The sequence below is a fragment of the Trichosurus vulpecula genome, chromosome 1 (assembly GCF_011100635.1).
Source record: "Trichosurus vulpecula isolate mTriVul1 chromosome 1, mTriVul1.pri, whole genome shotgun sequence".
Taxonomy (NCBI): Eukaryota; Metazoa; Chordata; class Mammalia; order Diprotodontia; family Phalangeridae; genus Trichosurus; species Trichosurus vulpecula.
In genome coordinates, this window is record NC_050573.1 from 563,325,063 (window position 1) to 563,344,651 (window position 19,589).

The window sequence follows — 19,589 nt, forward strand, 5'->3', positions numbered from 1 at the left end:
TAGCAGAGGGAAGTGGGGCTCCAGCCCAGGGTGGCCTGGATGGTCTCTGGGTGAGGTCTATCCCACACGGAGTTTGGAGCTGGGAGCTGGGAGCTGGGAGCTGTGACCTGGGAGTGGAGTGGAGCAGAGCCCAGCCTGAGCGGCGAGGACCGGCGGGACCAACAACCGGGCAGAGCATGCCCTAGCGCCCTGATTCAGTGAGCTGCGGCAGTTATGAGACTTCTCAACCCACAAACACCAAAGACTGCTGAGAAGGTTAGTGGGAAAAGCTGCGGGGGTGGAAGGAGTTCGCGGTTCAGCTTCCAGCCCTGGGGGCAGCGGAGGTGGGGCAGCCAAGGCTGTTGCTGCTTCCGGTCCAGGCCCACCTGGTGGGAGGAGTTAAGTGGCTGGTCAGAGCAGGGGTGCACAGCCTGCTGAAGATTTAAGCCCAGTCCGGGTTGGGGGTTCTTGAGGAAGGAGCAGTGCTGGTGTGGCAGAGCTGGCACCTCCCCCCCAAACGTGGAACATAGAATTTTCTAGTCTACAAGCAGTCATACCCCACGGAAAAACTCAAAGGTCAACTTAGTTGGCTGGGAATATGGCCAGGCAGTGAAAACGCACCAAGATTCAGTCGCAGACTTTGGATTCTTTCTTTGCTGACAAAGAAGACTAAAACATACAGCCTAAAGAAGTCAATAAAGTGCAAGAGCCTACACCAAAAGCTTTCAAGAAAAACATGAACTGGCCCCAGGCCATGGAAGAGCTCAAAAAGGATTTGGAAAAGCAAGTTAGAGAAGTAGAGGAAAAATTGGGAAGAGAAATGAGAAGGATGCGAGAAAACCATGAAAAACAAGTCAATGACTTGCTAAAGGAGACCCAAAAAATACTGAAAAATACACTGAAGAAATCAACACCTTAAAAAACAGACTAACTCAAATGGCAAAAGAGCTCCAAAAAGCCAATGAGGAGAAGAATGCCTTGAAAGGCAGAATTAGCCAAATGGAAAAGGAGGTCCAAAAGACCACTGAAGAAAATACTACTTTAAAAATTAGATTGGAGCAAGTGGAAGCTAGTGACTTTATGAGAAATCAAGATATTATAAAACAGAACCAAAAGAATGAAAAAATGGAAGACAATGTGAAATATCTCATTGGAAAAACCACTGACCTGGAAAATAGATCCAGGAGAGAGAATTTAAAAATTATTGGACTACCTGAAAGCCATGATCAAAAAAAGAGCCTAGATATCATCTTTCAAGAAATTATCAAGGAGAACTGCCCTGATATTCTAGAGCCACAGGGCAAAATAGAAATTGAAAGAATCCATCGATCGCCTCCACAAATAGATCCCAAAAAGAAATCTCCCAGGAATATTGTCGCCAAATTCCAGAGCTCCCAGATCAAGGAGAAAATACTGCAAGCAGCCAGAAAGAAACAATTTGAGTATTGTGGAAACCCAATCAGAATAACCCAAGATCTGGCAGCCTCTACATTAAGAGATCTAAGGGCTTGGAATACGATATTCCGGAGGCCAATGGAGCTAGGATTAAAACCTAGAATCACCTACCCAGCAAACCTGAGTATCATGCTCCACGGCAAAATATGGATTTTCAATAAAATAGAGGACTTTCAAGCTTTCTCAGTGAAAATACCAGAACTGAATAGAAAATTTGACTTTCAAACACAAGAATCAAGAGAAGCATGAAAAGGTAATCAAGAAAAAGAACAAGAAAAAGAAATTGCAAGGGACTTACTAAAGGTGAACTGTTTTGTTGACACTCCTACATGGAAAGATGACAAGTATGATTCATGAGACCTCACTATTAGGGTAGCTGAAGGGAATATGCATACATATATGTTTATGTATATATATGGGTGAATGTGTATGTATGTATATATCTATGTAGGAGAGAGAGAGAGAGAGAGAGAGAGAGGACACAGGGTGAGTTGAAGATGAAGGGAAGATATCTAAAAGAAATAAAATCAAATTAAGGGATGAGAGAGGAACATACTGAGAGAGGGAGATAAGGAGAGATAGAATGAGGTGGATTATTTCGCATAAAGGTGGTAAGAGGAAGCAGTTCTGTGGGAGGAGGGGAGAGGTCAGGTGAGGGGGGAATGAGTGAACATTGCTCTCATCAGATTTGGCCTGAGGAGGGAATACCATAGATACCCAATTGGGAATCTTATCCCACAGGAAAGAAGAGGGAAGAAGATAAAAAAAAATGGGGGGGATGATGGAGGGGAGGGCCGATGGGGGTGGAGGTAGTCAAAAACAAACACTTTCGAAAGGGGACAGGGTCAAGGGAGAAAATTTAATAAAGGGGGATGGGTTGGGAAGGAGCAAAATATAGTAAGTCTTTCATAACATGAGTATTGTGGAAGGGTTATACATAATGATACACATGTGACCTACGTTGAATTGCTTGACTTCTTAGGGAGGGAGCGTGGGAAGGGAAGAGGGGAGAGAATTTGGAACTCAAAGTTTTAAAAACAGATGTTCAAAAACAAAAAAAAAAGTTTTTACATGCAACTAGAAATTAAGATACACAGGCAATGGGGCGTAGAAATTTATCTTGCCCTACAAGAAAGGAAGGGAGAAGGGGATGGGAGGGGAGTGGGGTGACAGAGGGGAGGGCTGACTGGGGAACAGGGCAACCAGAATATATGCCATCTTGGAGTGGGGGGAGGGTAGAAATGGGGAGAAAATTTGTAATTCAAAGTCTTGTGAAAATCAATGCTGAAAACTAAATATGTTAAATAAATAAAAAAAAAGAAAAGAAATGCTGAAAACTAAAAATCTTAAATAAATAAATAAATAATGAAATTAAAAAATAAAATGTCTACCAAAAAATCCTCAAAGAAAAGTGCAACTTGTGATTAATTTCAAATAAAATTCTTAGAACATATGAAGCAAAAAAAAATATAGTATTTATTTAGTAGCTCATCTGGATGAAAATTTTTAAAAAATCTGTTAATATCCTGAGTAATATCATTTCAAATACCTGGATAATTGGAAATATTTTTGGAACTTTATTGGTAGGTATTCAGTATATGAAAGTAACCTAAGATTAAGATTTTACTAACTCATTCTGTTTATGAGAAAAGATCAACAAAATAGCTATAGGAAATTGCCATTTGTACTCTGGTATCAGATTTATCATTCCTCCCCAGCCCTAAATCTGGATTCTACCTCTTGAACCTGCTCATCTCAGAAGGTTACTCTAACCTTAAAATTCATACCTTGAAATTCATACCTACTTCTACGGCTTCTCCTCCTGATTCAATGGCTCCTTCCAGAACCTCCAGAGATGGTTCCTTCTTAGGGCTGAATTCTTGACTTTTGCAGCACAGTCATCTTCATATCCACCCTCTTCCCCTTTAGCCCTACCCACTACGCACATCCCTATTAAGCTTCTTTTATCTGTTGCTTCCCATATTAGAATGTTAGCTTCTTGAGATCAGGGGTTTTCTTTCTTTTTGCTTTTTGCATTTCTAGATCAGATATTTGCCAAAGTAATTATTCAAAATTTCATTGTTTATTGTTCCCAACAAATGATTTTAAGAGTGTTGAGAAGTCCTTTTAAGGAAAAGCCCTCTAGCAGAGCAAACAGACAACTAATCTCCAACAGACAGAGATTAAGAAACATTAACAGGGTCACAAACATGGTTGTAAGTAGGTCTTCCTTCCTCTCTATTATGAGGATAGATCACTAAACACTTCATCAAATTGCCTTTTATTAAATAAGATTATTTAATCTGTACAATGCAAAAGTACAGTTTTATAAATTTTATTACACATTACAAATGGTTATTTTTACCTTCTAAACTATTGTTATTATGTTCAACAATTTAACAAGCAAAATAGAGGACAGTAATATTTCTGGTAAGTAAAATGTAGAAGTGACAACTACCCTTATTAAATGCCAAAAATTCACTTTTTTTTTTTAAAGCAAGGGGATCAAAATCTTCTAGGAATTTGCTTTTTAGATTCAATAATATTCCTATCTCCACATATGCCTACTAGATATCTGACTAAAAACATGAATTTCTCAAGAGATCATACCTTTTAGTAGTTGAGTATAATGTGTCCTATAGGAATAGCAGTGACATTTAAAAAGCTATTTATATTTTATTGTTGATAAAATCAAGTCTTATCTATAATTAGAGAATTTATGAGTTACTAATGTTGGAATGATCTATGTCACCCCAAAGCACTGGAAAAGAATGATAAGCCTAAGAATAGTGTTAATCAATTGAAAATCAGGTATTGTCCTCTGAAGAACAGTAATATGGATATAATTAAAACAAATGTCTGATTCTATGGAAGATATTTCCTTTAAAATTCTTACTGGCAGACATTAGCTTTAAGAAAAAAAAATATTAAATTATTAAATCATACTGGAAACTATTGTTTCTTAGTTTATCTGATGTCTTGGTTAATTTTCTAGAAAATTTAATTTAATGCTCTAACAGTTAATTCAATTTTATTTATGAAATAAATACTAATTCTATATTAATTACCAGATAACTCGCATTTTTAAATGTTTGTACACACATATGCATAAAATCTATTTTACAAATTTGAAAACTTTGTGACTCACTGACAATATCAACCTGTAAAACATATATTTATACATATACATTTGTGGATATATCTATACATGTATATGCACATGTACACATAATTACGTGTATATGTGCATATATAATTATATGTGCATAAGATGTGCATGTGAATTTTATTAGATACATACATATATAGATAGATAAAACGGATTTGAAATTTCATTGCTTTGGAAGTGCCCTCCAATAATGGAGATCATAATATGTTAATCTGTACATCTTGTTCTTGAAAAAGTCATAGATCTAAAATTGATAGTGATCTTAGAAATCATTTTATTCAACCACCTTCATTTTAGAGATGAAGAAAATAAGTATCAGAAAGGTTAAGTTACTTGTCCATGACCAAACTGCTAGTAAGCATCAGAGATTGGTTTTGAACTCAGGTCCACTGATTACAGAGCTAATGCTCATGTCATTGCACTATAGTGTCTTGTTTTCACAATTTTACCACCAGAGGTAGATCCATTATGCTAGAACTCTTCTTCATCTTACGTAACATCATGAAGGTACCGGTGGAGCACTCTGGCTACCCATCTATCAACCCTAATCTTCACCAATTGATTGATCAGCCCTTCTTTTCTTCCTATTACACTTCTATTCCTTAATTTATTCCTTACTTCTCCTCCCCTCAGAAACTATTCAAATGTTCCATTCTTTCCTCAAATTTCCCAAATATTCCTCTAGCCCCCTTATTCTGAAATAAGGACTTTCATCTTAGTAAACTGAGAATAGAGGTCAAAGAAGTGAGGTCACTAAACTCTTGTCAACTCCCCCATTTTTCTATTCCTTTCTCTCAGTGTGACAGTGAAGTAGCCCTTCTTCTTCCTATGGTTAACCTCTCTACATCCCTTTCTGTCATCTTCATCAGAATGCAACCTACTTTATTGCCCCCCTCAAGTCTTCAGCCTTTCCCTATTTATTATTCCTTTTTGTGATAGGACAGTGATTTCTCTGATTCAGCTCCCCTTACCCTGACACAGCTTTCTCCCAACAAACACAATTGTCATACAACTTCCTTAAGTCTTAGCTTCTCTAGTGGCTTCCTGGTAAAGCTTCCTTCACTCATGAAACCTGATTTATCCCCAAATTCTCTGATATAACTTCCTGGACTAGGGCCCATTAAAATCCTAAGCCATGTGTATTCTGTACCTCTAAGACTCGGTGGGAGCCTGAAACCACCTGAATTCCTAGTCTGATGATGAACCAGATGTGTTTCCATATGGAGAAGAAGAAGATTTCATCCAAAGAAGCTAAGAGTCACTGTATCCTTGCTATATATTATTGTCATGTGTAGGCAAAGTAAATCTCTTTCATTAAATGGCTCCTTTTTTCCCAACATCAAACCTGAAGAGATCTCTGGCTTTAGAGCCCCACCTATAACATCTTTTCTCTTGTCTTTACATGTACCCCTGGCCCTCAATCAAAGACAAGACAAAACAAAACAAACAAACAACAAAAACCTTCTCCAGACTCTAGCATTCCTTCAAGTTTAAGTAATTAAAATTCTATTTCTTTTACATTTCTTAGATAAACTCCTAGGTGATAAGGATGAGGTTGGGGAAATTTGTCCACATTTTTTACCTTTCATTCACTCTCTAACCCCTTACAATCTGGCTTTCAAACTACTAACTCAACTGAAGTTGTTCTCTCCATGTAACAATGGTGGTCTTTTTTTCAGTTATTTTTCTTCTTGTTCTGATTTATCTAGTAATATTGGCCACTTTCTTTTGAATATTATCTCCTCTCTTATATAAAAGGGAGCAGGAGTAGAGATCAGCACCCTTGAACCCCTATTGTGATTTGTCCATTTCAATTATTTCCAGAAAAAATGAAGGGAATACCCACAAGAGTCACATCCCATTTATGGTCAAAGACAACATCCCTCGTATTTCCCACTTCAGATTCTTATTGAGGTTGCAAAATGAGATTAGAAAAGAATGCTTGTGACTATAGCTCCCTCTTGACATCACCCTATCTTACATGAATTTCCCACTACATTGTATGGATTTTGGCTTAATAGCTGAAGAAGGAAGGGGACAGGGATACAAAATACTACCTTTCTCATTTAATTTATTAGTAGATGGAGGTACTATTCCAAGTGTTAAACAAATCATTATCTTTATTTATTTATTTATTTACATTTTTTTTTTTAGGGGAGAAGGCAGGGCAATTGGGGTTAAGTGACTTGCCCAAGGTCACACAGCTAGTAAGTTTGTCAAGTGTCTGAGGTCAGATTTGAACTCAGGTCCTCCTTAGGACAAGGCCAGTGCTCTACTAACTGCACCACCTAGCTGCCCCAATAAATCATTATCTTAAAGACAATAAAACAAATGCATAATAAAACAAATGCATAACAATTCTAAATTACTTCCATCCAGGAGCAAACACTGAGTCAGAAAAATGTCCAGATTCAAGAAAACAAATTTCTCAAGTTTCATTTTCTTACTTACTCCTTTGAATAATAAAAGGGAAAAAACTGCCAATATTAATTAACATCGTTTCTATGGGTCCATGGAGAAAGCCGAGAATTAAATGTTAGGAAAGGAGAAATATTACAAACTAAAATTTTGACATTTTCATTCTATGAACTACTATTTATGAATTCTCTACAGCTTTCAAGATAATTTTATTTGTTTAACTTACTGAATAATGTATTGTGGGCCCATTTCATGATTTTAAAAATGCGAATTTGTTGGATGTGGATGAATTCTTTCTCACAAAGAAAATATACACACACATAAACATCATGTACATACACACACACACACACACAAACACAAATACAACTGTATATATACACATACATATGCATATGTCTCCAGGAAATTTTAACTTTCTTTTTTTGTTTTTTGAGGAAGGAAGGCAGCTTAATTGTGGTTAAATGAGTAACTTGCCCAAGGTCACACAGCTAGTGAGTGTGTCAAGTGTCTGAGGATGGATTTGAACTCAGGTACTCCTGACTCCAGGGCCAGTGCTCTACTCACTGTGCCACCTAGCTGCCCTGCAACTTTCTTTCTGACATCCAGAAGATTTGTCTGTTTATTTGTTTATTTATTGAATCACAATATTTTGTTGAATCTCATTAAAGAACAAAATGGCAATGCTTGATGTGTATATGGTTTCCCAGGTCTTTTGCAATAGGTAACCCTGCAGTCTGGTTGGGAGTCTTGCCCGCATAGCCTAAGACCTTTGCTTCAGGGCCCCTTCAGCAACTAAATTATATCATTTTGTACCTCTGTCTGGGTAAAATAAAAGCATTAGTTGTGTGTAGGTAGCTTGATTAATAATCTGATCAGGGTTTAAATTACTGAAGACACAGTGTGACTGGCACGTTAGAGTGTGTTTGTATTTACTGTGCCCATGCTGCTTAATCATTGTTGATTTGATTACCTCTTACATGTGTTGTCACACATTTACCCTGCTGATGTAATCAATCTGTTCAAGTATTATCTGGGAAGCAAGGAAAAGTACTTGGCTACACATGAAAAGTTGATAAATGAGAGCAAAGATCATTGAAAAGAAATTATTTTCAAAGTACAAATAGGATAAAAATAAATTTTGCATTTGTAAACAACTCAGATTTAGTTTAAACATAGAAACTTTGGTAGCTTTCTTGTATTTGCTCCAATATAAAAGGTTTTTTTGTTTTTTTTTTGGTAAAGCCATCTTTCAAATTTACTTTTTTAAAAAAAAAATTCAAAATTCCCAAAATGATCCTCTAAGACATTGATAAATTCAAATAGACATCACCATAAAAATAATGTTTGGAAAATATTCAGTGATTATTTTCTATAGTGTAAAATCAAGATCTCACAGCACACTGATGTGTAAATAGAGGATTGTCTGTGCCTGTTACTCTGTATTTGCTGGAAACACACTGATAATAAGGGCATTTCTACAAGTTTTCTAATATGCATTAATAACATTCAGACTAATAAATCCTCATAAAGGTACATCGTCTATAGAAGGTAGATTATTTTCTCAGATTGGGGGAAAAAAATGAGTCAGTCAGGACCTAGGAGTAGTTTCTGTCTTTTTACTCCTTATTTAATATAAAATTTCCATTTCATAATGATTTTGATTCAACAAATATTTGGTAAGTGTCTAATATGTATAGTAATTAGGGTTAGAAATGATGAAAAAATGGACATAGTCACTGCTCTAAAGCAGCTTAGAGTCTGAAGACCAGAAAATATGGTAGAGTAGGGGAAAGCAGGACAAATAAGCTCTTCCCAAACTATTCAGAAAAAAAAGGCTGAACTAAGTTGCAGTAAATCTAAGAAGAGACAATAATGGGTCATTTTTCCGGTCCAAGCTCATGAATTTGGCTCACAGACAAATGATCAGAACAAGAAATATGGAACAGCGGTGGACTGGTAGTTCTTTCTCTCAAACTTCTAAAGAGGGTTCTTGAATTCAGCCACAGATTCAGACCATGAAAGGACCTCCGCTCTGTTGTCCTGATGCCAGAGGGTGATTTTGTAGTCAACATTAAATGCAGATCAAGGATGGACTGTCTGTTCCGTTGTTTTGACCCTGAAATGCATCTAGGACATGATGTAAGGGAAAGCAACCAAGCAACCAAGGTAGTGGCTGTTGGATTAGGGGTCATCAGGCAACTCTGTGACTCTAAAATTATCTGAGTCTTGCCACTAGCTGACAAGGGATAAGACTAGCCATTATCTATGTAAGATCTGCAAAGACCAGTCTACAGAAGTAATGTCTAGACTTACACCACAGTCTGGTAACTGAAAGATTCAGAGGGGCAACAATCAGATTATGGTCCAGATAGTTTTACTTACAGTCCACTGAAAGCTTGTAGCTCCTTGTCCTGATGTATATCTGTTATTCTTGAAAAAAACACATCACCGAATACTTCGGGAATATAAGATCAAGAGTCTTGATAATACGGACGAGGACCATAAAAGGTCTCAGGATTTCTTCCAGACATGCATACAACCTCACCCTAACATGCCATGCTTTTAAAAAGTAAGGCTGAAATAATGAGAAAAAGAAAAGATTCCAACAATAAAACCTCTTATAGTACCAGAATTCTGAGGCAAAAAACAATAAAAAGAAAATAATTCCAAAGCAAAAGCCTCAAAGAAAGCCACAATTTGGCCACAAGGTCAAGAAAAATTCCTAGAAGAAATGAAACATTTATTTTTATTTATTTATTTTTAGTTTTCAACATTCATTTCCATAAGTTTTAAATTTCCTCCCTTCCCTCCCCTCCCCTCCCCAAGATGGCTTGCAATCTGATATAGTCTCTACATATACATTCCTATTAAACATAGTTTCATATTGGTTGTGTTGCATAGGTGAATTAGAATGAATGGAAGTAACCATGAGAAAGAAATATATAAAACAAAACAAAACACAAAAAGAAAATAGTCCGCTTCTATCTGCATTCGGTCTGCATATTTCTTGTTCTGGATGCAGATGGCATTTTCTATCATGAGTCATTTGGAATTGTTTTAGGTCCTTATATTGCTGAAAAGAGCTAAGTCAATCAAATTCAGTCATCACACACTGTGGCTCTTATTGTGTACAATGTTCTCCTGGTTCTGCTCACCTCACTCAACATCAGTTCATGCAAGGTTTCTCCAGGTTTTCCTTGAATCTGCTGTTCATCATTTCACAATAGTATTCCATAGCATTCTTATACCACAATTTGTTCAGCCATTCTCCAATTAATGGACATCGCCTCAATATATCATTCTTGGCCATCACAAAGAGTATATCCATTATAAATATCCATTTAAAACTTGTTCTGTGTTCCTACACAAGGTCAGAGCCTTCTGTATATCTGGTGAACACCTATCTGCAGGTGTTCTTGGAGGCTTTTGATGTAGGATTTTTGACTTTGTTGTTTTCTTCTGGCTGTATGTTTTGATCTTCTTTGTCACCAAAGTAAGATTCTATAGTCTGAGTCTTTTTATGCTACCTGCTCATTTCCCTATAATATAATATAAATAGCTATAAATAATTTTGTACATGTGGGTCCTTTTCCAATTTTTATGATCTCTTTGGGATACAGCCCTAGAAGTGCTATTGCTGGGTCAAAGGGTATGCATATTTTTATAGCCCTTTGGGCATAGTTCCAAATTGCTCTTCAGAATGGTTGGATCAGTTCACAACTCCACCAACAATGAATCAGCGTTACAATTTTTTCCACATCTTCTCCAACATTTATCATTTTCCTGTTTTGTCATGTTAGCCTGTCTGTTGGGTATCATGTGGTACCTCAGAGTTGTGAAACAACATTTTGTAAATGAAGTGATATTGTTAGAGGAAAGAATTAGAGCTATGTGAGAAAGACTTGGAAGGAGAAATAATAACTTAATCAAAATATGTATGCAACCTTACTCAGGTAACAGATTTAGTAAAATTATAATGGGCCAAAAAGAAGTTAATGCCTCTATGAGAAAACATAACAAGAACAAGAAGAAAAATAATAACAAAAGCAAAGTCAAAAGACTGAATAAAAAATGAAAGTAAAAATGACAAATTCCATATCAAATACAGCAGATATGAAAGCAGATAACTTAAGAATCAATAGAAGACAATCATCCAAGAAGGTGTAATCAAAAGACATAATATTGCTGAGTTTTCTCCAAGACCAAGTCCTGATCTAGAAATCCAAGGAAAACAAAATTCGGTGTGACATTTTTTTTTTTTACCCCAGCTTCGGCACAAGGAGATATACAGATAGGCCTCTGGACACTGAGGGTGAGAAGGTCTAGTGAGGAAAGGCTGTCAGTAGCATTTCAGTTCAGGTACTGAAGAATACCTGCAGCATGGCAGAGCCAAGATGGCAGTGTGAAAACAGGGACTCACTTGAGCTTTCCCCCACATCCCTCCAAACACCTGTAAACAATGACTCTAAACAAATTCTAGAGCTGCAGAACTCACAAAATGACAGAGTGAAACAAGTCTCCAGCCCAAGATGGCCTGCATGGTCTCTGGGAAGGGTCTATTGCGAAGTGTTGAGAGCAGAGCACAGCCCAGCATGGGCCACTCCAGAATAGACCATGCCAGAGCAGGCCCAGCAGAGCAGGCCTCAGGGCCCTGAATCACTTCTTCCAGACTTCTCAACTCACAAACACCAAAGACAACTTAGCAGGTCAGTGTGAAAACTGTTGGACTGGGGTAAGAGAAGAATGCCATCTGGCCCCAGTCCTGGGGCAGCAGAGATAGCTGCAAAAGTAGCAGCAAGAGGAGCAACAGCAGCCACAGTGGCTGCTTCCATAGCTCCAGGGCCACAGAAGGTGAGGGTAATCAAGGGGCTGATCAGAGTGGGAATGCAGGGATCTCTTTGCTGGTGCTGATGCAGGGTTTTCTTGCTTTACCCTGCTTGGATCTGGGTCACAATCCTGGTTGGTGGTTCTTGGGGATGGAAGACAGTCCTTGGAGGAGGAGGAGCGCTGGTGTGACACAGCTTATGGTGGCTATGGAGAGGGAGTCCTCTTGGTAGTTACATGACAGAAAAGAATGCTTGCACTCACAGACCAGAGCACAGGACAGGAAAGGAGTATAAAATCACCTTAGAATAGAACTAGCTCTGAAAACAGCAGCGCAAAGCCCTGAAGCTTGGGACAGAGCACTCTTCACTACGGAAGCAGTCATACCCTGACAAAGAACTCAAAAGTCAAGTAATTGGCTGGGGAAATGAGCAGGTAGCATAAAAAGACTCAGACTATAGAATCTTACTTTGGTGACAAAGAAGATCAAAACATACAGCCAGAAGAAAACAACAAAGTCAAAGATCCTACATCAAAAGCCTCCAAGAATACCTGCAGATAGGTGTTCACCAGATATACAGAAGGCCCTGACCTTGTGTAGGAACACAGAACAAGTTTTAAATTGCCACTACCCACTCTGGGGTCACAGATCCCACAGTCACAGACAGACTGAGAATTAATAGGTCAAGATGTAGTCATGGGCCCTAAACTGTGAACTGAGTAGAAAGTATAGAAGAAATAAGTAACTATATGATTCTGAGGCCAGGAAGAATTGGAGTCTCACATCCAGGCCCCAGCAGTCAGAAGCTTGTTACAGAATAGCCAGTGCATGAAACTCTGATCAAAAGGAAGCCTGCAGTTCTGTAACTCTGAACTGGCAGTTTTCTGACTGGCAAAAATGGCTCAAACAGTTGATTGGTACTCTTGGTCAAAGGCAAGCCCACATTATGCTACTCAGAACCAAACTCAGGTAAGGACCTTGCAGAACTAAGCTCTGAATGGCAGTGTTTAGACTTCCTCCTTGATCAGAGCACGTGGTTAGCACTGAATGCTCATAGGTTTCTAGCTTGTTTCTCAGATGCTGGAAAAACAACACAATCTATGTCTCCCTCTCCTCAAAAAGCAACTTCTGGACCAAAAAACAAGAACAAAACAACAAGAGCAGCAACAACAAAGAAAAAGAAGACCCAGCACAGCATATCCAGTCCATTCAAAAGTGTGTAGAGCCTGGATCTAATACAAATCCAAAGAAAGAAGTAATGTTGGAAGAATGAGAAAAGCAAGCAAAGTTGAACTAGATTTCCTGGAATAAATAAAATAAGTATTAAAATGAACCTTAAAATAATTTTATAAATGAAATAGAAAGCTAATAGAAACAGAAATAGTTAGTTAGAAACTACAGAAGAAAAAATTGGAAAGAGAATTAACAGCTTCAGACAAAAGGAACAAAACTTTACCCAAAACACAGATTCCTTGAAAATAGAATGGACTGATTATGAATTAATATTTCTGTCAAAAAAAAAGAAATACGAAAAGGAAGTAAAAAAAAACTCTAGAAAAATAGAATGGAATATAAGATATCATAAGTGAAAAAGCAGATTTGGAATACATCAAAAATAATTTTAGAATTATTGGGCAACCTCAGTGATGAACAAAATAAAAAAGAGCCTCAATATAAGACTTCAAGAAATTATAAATCTTTCCGTACTTCATAGAACCAGTGAACAATGTAAAAGAAAAAGAAAATAGAAAGAATACCTCCTCATATTTTAATGAAAGAAAACTTAAAATAAAAATTCCCGGGAATAATATAGTTGAAATCTAGATTTTCTGGTCATTGAAAAAAAAAAACTACAAACAGAAAGAAATAATTTAAGTACTAAAGTGTCATAATCAAGAACAAATAACAGTTAGTAGCCACCAGTACAAAGGAATAGAGAGCTTAGAATATGATATAGGCTTAAAATAAAAAAAAAACTCATCCAGGAAAAATGAGTATAACCCAACAGTAGGATAATGGTCCTTTTGCACAGAGTTTTACAGAATTCTTCATGACAAGACCATAGACGAATAAAACCTCTCCATGTAACACATTATAAGGGATTCAACAAGGATAAACTTTATACAGTCAAATAGAGGGAAATGATGGATATGTCCCCATAGAGCCCTGTCTCCACCAAAAGTCATAAGTAGAATCAAAGGACAGGGAATGTTTTGTTTTGGTTTTGGTGTGGCAGGAGAGGGTGGGGGTGAAGAAATACATTTTACTCAACAGGAAAATGGAGGAAAAGCAGAGAAGGAAGATGGAGAAACAGGAGGGAGAGTAGATTAACAGGTATTAGTACTTAGCAAAACAAATTCTAACTACAGGGGTGGATAATAAAAAGAGGTTTAAGAAGAAAGAAAGGATAAGAGCACATAATTGAGCTCTGAGCAAGGAAAAGAGAATGGGGGCAGGGAAATAAAATGAATTTTGTCAAACCTTGAGAACCACTTTCATTTCATTTATAAAGAAAGGAGAGGGAAAATGATTATTCGATGACAAAACGTGATTCAAGAAGACTATGATAAAACCTTCTACTCTCTCTCTCTCTCTCTCTACTATATATATATATATATATATATATATATATATATATATATATACATATATGTGTGTGTGTGTGTGTGTGTGTGTGTGTGTGTGTGTGTATATGCATTTTGAGATATGGCCAATGACAGATTTTGTTTTCCTTGACTATGCATATTGATTAAAAGTGTTTTAGTTTCTTTCTTTATCATTTTAGAGGGGGAGCTAGATAGGGTAGAATTTTCATTAATAGAAGAAAAAATTAAGATAAAAAGAGGATGAATACTGCTAAGATGAGAATGGAAACAGTAAAAGGGAGGTGGGATGAAGAAATCTTCACAAAAATTTTTTTCTTATGAAGGTTTCATTTCCAAGTTTTATACAGAATGAATTAACATTTATAAAAATATTAATTCTCAATTGATAAATCAAAGGAAATGGGTAGGCAGCTTTGAAAGGAAGAAATCCAATATATCAATAGCCAAATTAACCCAAAAAAATGCTCAAAATAACTGAAAATTTGAGAAATTGTAATTAAAGTAACTCTGAAGTCCAACTCCACACTTCACACTGGCAAAGCTGACAAAAAAAGAAAAGAAGAGAAAATGACAAATACCAGAGGGGCTATGGGAAAACAAGCATATTAAAGCACAGTTGCTAGAATTGTAAATTAGCCCAAGCATTCTGGAAAGCAATTTGGATCTATTTCCAAGAAATAACTAAACCATGCCTGTCCTTTGACAGAGTGATGCCTCTGCTAGGTAATACTCCAAGAGAGGAAGGAAGGAGGAAAAAGACCAATATGTAGGACCATAAAAAGTACCTCTCTTTTGTAGTGTTAAAGGATGGGACATTACATTATGTAGCTATTTTGAATGGATTTGCTTCCATCTCTTCTTGTGGGGTTTTGTTAGTAATACACAGTAATGTTGATGAGTTATGTGATTTTTTTTATAACCTAGAATTCTGCCTAATTTATTGTTCCTTTTATTTAAGTTGACAATTTAAATTCTGCAGATAGACCATATATCTATAAAAAAAGAAAATTCATATCCTCTTTGCCTATGTTTCCTCTTTTGACTTATTTTTTGTTTTAATAGTAATAACCAGATGGGTGTGGTGCCAAGATGGCAGAGTAAAAGCAGAGACTTGGTTCAGCTCTCCCCCAAACTCCTCCAAATACCTGTAAAAATGACTCTAAACAAATTCTAGGGCAGCAGAAGCCACAAAAATATAGAGTGAAAAAACTTTCCAGCCCAAGACAACCTGGAAGGTTGACAGGAAAGGTCTACTGCACAAGTCTGAGAGAAGAGTATAGTCCAGCATGGGCTGTTATGGCACAGATGTGGCAGAACTGGCAAAAGGGGCCTAAATCACTGGCAGCTGAGATAGTTTCCAAAATTCTCAACTTACAGATGCCAAACACAAATTAGAAGGTCAGTAGGAAAGGTCTATTGGACCCAAGTGAGAGGGGAGTGTGGTCCAGGTCCTAACCCCAGGGCAGTAGAGGAGATCTTTTAGCAGTGGCTGCTTCTGGAGCTCTTGGCCCACAGATGCACAGGAATAGCTGATCACAGGGAGATTGGAGGGATCTCTTTGCAGGCACTGAGGAAAGATTCTCTTGTTTTGCCTTTGCTTCGATCTGGGTTCAGTCCTGGGAGGTGGTCCTGGGGTGAGGAGGAGCACTGGCATGGTGGAGCTTGTGGAGGCAGTGGAGAGGGAATCCTCCTCACAGCTCCAGGGCAGAAAAGAGTGCTTGTGGTCACTCAGATACTAGATCACAGGCCAGAAGAGCAGTAAACATCTCTCCTTTGATCCTAAAACTTGGAAGAACTGAAAATTTATAGGTTACTAGAAATATCTCTGTAAGCTGCACAAAACCCCTGAACCTTGGGACAGTACACCTTCCACATTGGAAGCAGAGATTTACCTTAACAAAGAGCTAAAAATTCAAGTAATTGACTGGGAAAATAAGCACACAGCAGGAAAAATAATCACACTACAGAATCTTACTTTGGTGACAAGGAAGACCAAAACATGAAACCAGAAGACAACAAAGTTAATACTCCTACATCCAAAGTCTCCAAGAAAAATATGAACTGGTCACAGGCCATGGAAAAGTTTAAGGAGCATTTTGAAAATCAAGTAAGAAAAACGTTGAGGAAAAATTGGGAAGAGAAATAAGAGTGATCGTGTTGCCAATCAGTGAATAAAGATCTTTCCTGCCCATCCAATAGGCTTCAGGTGGGGTTAAAGGATGCTTGATTAGAGGCAGGCCTACACCCTTTACTTACTAAGTGCTAGGCCCCAGGCCTACACCCTTTTGCTGCCCTCGTGCCCTAAGAAGAGTGTATATACCCAGAAGGTAGCCTTTAAGGTCAGAATTCAGCCCAAGGAGAAGTAAGAACTCTGAGACAACAGAGCTGAGAACCTGCAGATTAGTGAGCTATAGAACTCAGAGTGCTGCCGGGAGATGAGAGAACTTCAGAGAGAGTGCAGAGCAGAGAGTGGAAATCAGAGAGCTGCAGAGACAAGAGAATTGAGGCAGAGAGAGTGCAGGCAAGCAAGCAATTGGGATTCGTGAGTGTTTACGGGAAGGCTCCAGCAGGGGTGAAGGTTACGGGGTGACTTGGTTCTTTGCTGTAATACTGTGGTATAATTTCCTTGTTCTTCCATTGAGGTAGACTTACTGATTTTGGAACACAATTACTGCTATGTCACATTGGGGTTATTGGTCTTGGGATTTCGTCCTCTGGTGTCTAAATCAATGCTATAATTCTCCTGTCTTCTCCTTAGAGAATCTTTTATACTTTGCGATTCTGAACTATACAGGCATGTTCATGGTCATCCTTGAAGTCATGAATCTTTCCTTACTGATATAGGGATACAAGTAAATCATGAAAAATGAGTCAACAGCTTGCTAAAGAAGACCCAAATATTGCTGAAGAAAATAACACTTTAAAAATGGGCTAACCCGAATGGCAAAAGAGGTCCCAAAAGCCAATGAGGGGAAGAATGCCTTAAGGAACAGAATTGGCCAAAATGAAAAGGACGTCCAAAAGCTCACTGAAGAAAAGAATTCCTTAAAAGTTATATTGGAGCAAATGGAAGCTAATGACTTCATGAGAAATCAAGAAATTATAAAACAAAAGCAAAAGAATGAAAAAAATAGACTATGATGCTAAATATCTCATTGGAAAAATAACTGACCTGGAAAGTGGATTCAGAAGAGAGAATTTAAAAATTATTGGACTATCTGAAAGCCATGATCAAAAATAGAAGCCTCCACACCATCTTTCAAGAAATTATCACAGAAAACTTTCCAGATATTCTAGAACCAGAGGAGAAAATAGATATTGAAAGAACATACTAATTGCCTCTTGAAGGAGATCCTAAAAGGAAAATTCCTAGGAATATTGTAGCTAAATTCCAAATTTCCCAGGTCAAGGAAAAATATTGCAATAGCCAGAAAGAAACAATTCAAATATTGTGGAAACACAATCAGGATAACAAAAGATTGACTGCTTCAAATGGCTTGGAATGTAATATTTCAGAGGTCAAAGGAGATATGATTAAAACCAAGAATCACTTACCAAGCAGAACTGAATAAAATACTTCAGGAGGAAAAATGGATATTCAATGAAATGTATCTTTCTCTCTATCCATCTATCTACCTATCCATCCATCTATCTACCTATCTATCTATCTAGACAGAGAGCACAGGGTGAGTTGACTATGTAGGGATGATATCTAAACAATAAAATTAAGGGATGTGAGAGGAATGTACTGGGAGAAGGAGAAAAGGAAAGATAGACGGTGGTAAATTATCTCACATAAAAGAGGCAAGAAAAAGCTTTTGCAATGGCAGGGGGGAAGGTAAGAGGAAATGAGTGAACCTTACTCTCATAAGATTTGGCTTAAGAAGAATAACATACACCCTCAATTTGGTATGAAAATCTATCTTACCCTACAGGAAAGTAGGGGAAAACAGGATAAGATCAGGTGATTATAGATTGGAGGGCAAATCGGAGGAGGGGGTAATCATAACCAAACACTTTTGAGGAGGGAATAGAATAAATGCGCACAGTATAGGATGGAGGGAAATAGAGTTAGTCTTTCACAACATGACTGTTATGGAAGTCTTGTATGACTACACATGTATAACCTATATTGAATTCCTTGCCTTCTTAATGAGGGTGGGTAAAGAGGGAGGAAGGGAGAGAATGTCAAACTCAAATTTTTAAAAATAAATGTTAAAAATTGTTTTTACATGCAACTGGGTAATAAGATATACCGGAAATGGGACATAGAAGTCTATCTTGCCCTACAGGAAAATAGAAGGGAAGGGGGAAAAAAGGAGGGAGGGTGGTGATGGAACGGAGGGCAGATGGGGGTAGGGGTAGGCAGAATGCACTCTGTCTAGGGGTGAGGGAATGATAGAGATGGGAAGAAAATTGGAACTCACAATCTTGTGGAAGTGAACGTTGAAAATTAAAAATAAATTAATTAATAAATATAAGAAATGGTAACAACCAGCATTCATATAGCACTTTAAAGTTTGCAAAATGCCATACAAATATGAACTCACTTTATGCTCAGAGCATTGATAGATAGGTACTCTTCCTATTGGTATTGTATAGAAGACTGAGTAGTCGCACAGAGCTTAAGTGACTTGTCAAGGGTCACACTGCTGGTGACAGCCTGAGGCAGGATTTGAACTTAGATCTTATGACTCCAACTCCAGTATTTTATTCATTATTTCACCATACTGTCTTGTCACTATGCCTAGCATTTTACTCACTGTGCTAAATAGTAGAGAATAGATATCTTCGCTTCACTTAACTCTAATCTTATTAGAAAGGCTTCCAATTTTTCCCATTAAAAATAAAGTTTGCTCTTAGTTTTAGACAAATTATACCTATTACATTGAGGTAAAGTCCACTTATTCCTATGTTCCTGGTTTTTCAAAGAAATACATGTTGTATTTTGTCAAAAGCCTTTATCTATATCTATTGCTATAATCATATCATATTTATTACTGTTGTTATATATGTAGTTTATTGCATTTGTAATCTTCCTTATATTGAAGCAATCCTCCCTTCTAAATATGAATCCAGCCTCATCTGGTTGTGTCATCTTTAAAAATATGTGTATTTTAATAATCTGATATCC